Source organism: Seriola lalandi, unplaced genomic scaffold, assembly GCF_002814215.2.
Source record: "Seriola lalandi dorsalis isolate HSWRI2012SDOR001 ecotype SW California unplaced genomic scaffold, Sedor1 jcf7180002054557, whole genome shotgun sequence".
Lineage (NCBI taxonomy): Eukaryota > Metazoa > Chordata > Actinopteri > Carangiformes > Carangidae > Seriola > Seriola lalandi.
This window is the reverse complement of record NW_019525110.1, coordinates 13,067-15,571: the sequence shown is the minus strand read 5'-3', so window position 1 is coordinate 15,571 and position 2,505 is coordinate 13,067.

Below are 2,505 nucleotides of genomic sequence, written 5' to 3'. Positions count from 1 at the left end.
CACACACACACACACACACACACACACACACACACACACACAAACACACACACACACACACACACACACAATTCACAGCTTCAGGCTGTTAAATGTTTCTGCTTCTTTCTGAGAAAGTCAGATGTCTTCTTTTAGACTGAGGAGAAAACAGAGAACAGGAAGACCCCCCCCCCCAACACACACACACACACACACACACACACACACACACACTGGAAGCCCTCTTTCAGTTCTGTATTTGGGTTCCCATCAGTACATCAGGTCTTACAATAAAAGAGGTGGGTGTGGGTGTGTGTGTGTGTGATGTATAAGTGCACAACAGGAACCCTTTCAGAGTGTCATAGCTAAACTGATCAACAGATCAATGAAGTCATTGATTGTTTCATAGACAATGTTGGTGACTGTCTGCTGTTCTTTGTTGAACTGACTGACAGGTGTACAGGTGTTCCACAGAGTCCACTGCTGCTACTCCTTTATTCACCATATAATTAACAGTATCAAACGGTAATCTAAACCTTTATGCAGATGACATTGTTGTTTCTTTGTTTTATTTATATTATTTTATCCCTGATTAATGTTTCTACATATTTTATTGCCCCTTTTCACTTCCTGTCAGGAGGAGTTTGCCTGGACCTTGTCTTCACTGAGTCTACATGTTATGCTGTTAGCATCCTGCTGTTAGCATGACGCCATATGTCCAGTACCAAATGGCTCCAGTTCACCATCTGACAGCAGCAGTAACATCCACAACAGTCTGTGAAGGATGACTGCACAGCTGCAACACACACACACACAATAACTACTGAGCACATACATGTGAAAAGAATTTGACCTTATAGATGAATGAATATAAAGTCCTCCCATGCTGAACAGACAAAGAGACTTCACTAAACCTTAATGAAGTAAACACACAATGACGGATAGATAGATCTGACAGTCTGTGATTTGTGGAGCAGAAGCAGAGGACAGGTGAGGGGTCACATTCAGGTTAAACTGGTGTGTGACAGTGTGTTTGCACTGTATGATAACAGGTGTGTGTGTGTTGTCCTCACACTCACACTCACACTCACACACACTCACACACACACACACACACACACACACACACACACACACACACACAGTGGATCCCTTTGACAGAAAGACGAATGGAGGTGACAGATGGACACATAAATTTTACTGACAAAACACTGAGTGTGGACGTAAGAAGGAGGTGTGTGTCTGTGTGTGAGATAGAGGGTGGGGGTGGGGGGGTTAGTGTGAAAACCACTCCTGTTTATACCAGCAATGACACATACACTTTCACCTGTTTTTATCTGTTTTTGATGTAAAGGATGGCGTTGTAGGCGGAGCTTAAGAGTAAGTGTGGACATCCTCTGAGGCTGCGTCATCACTGACACGCCTTCATTTAAAACTAAATCATCTCTGTCCACACTAACACACATCACATGACCAATCAGTATGCTGAGCACGTGCAAGCCGATTTAACAGGAAGTAGATTGACCACTCTGCAGTTGGTTAGTTAGCATAAACCCCAGAGTTTTCAAAATAAAACAGGTGCAGCAGACTCCGGAGTCATATGGACGGAGGAGGAAAGTGATGACTTTTAAACTGAAATGTTTTAGTGGACATCTTCTTAAAAGATAAATCTGCCTGTTTTGACTGACAGGGACCAAGATGATGGACAACCTGAAGACCACCACACCGACTCTCTCAGACTAGAATCAGATGTAATGGACCACGTTATAAAAACTGTCTTGAACATGATTCTCCTCCAGTTTATATATTTGATATTTCTCCTGCATCACAATAACTGAACTACTATTCAGACTCACTACAGGAAGTGAGTCTGAATAAAACCTGAATCCCTAATCCAGTGTGGACACAGTCCCCATCAGGGTTTCAGCTGACCTCAGGGGCTCTGGGGGTGGGAGTGGGTGGAGAGTTGGGAGATTTGGGGGTGAAAGGGTGAGTTAGGTGTTGAGGGTATTGGGGGGAGGTCACCAGTTAATGATCTTAAATCCTTGACAGGTCAAATTTCATTTGAGGATCCACTTTCAGGACACAGCAGAGTCCTGTTCTGGAAAGTCTATTGAGCTGAGGCCTCTGACCCAGAGGACCTCCTGCAGAGACACAGCTTATGTCTCTGACTTAAGACCTGACTGTTCTGTGTGTGTGTGTGTGTGTGTGTGTGTGTGTGTGTGTGTGTGTGTGTGTGTGTGTGTGTGTGTGTGTCATGAACCTTTAGCTTCTAAAACATGAAGCAACTCCTGTTTATTAAAAACAATAATATAAATGGCAGCTATGACGTCATTTGTTGACGTTGATCCTCCTTCCTTATGTTATCTGTGTGTTTGAGGAAACAACAGATTGTAGACTGTTTACACGAGTACAGACTGAACAATGAGGCAGCAGAGTCTCAGTGAAAGTTCAGTTTACTGAATTCAGGCAGAGTCACAAACCAGGCAATCAGGAAAAACAAATCCATGGGGGGCAGGAGGTCAA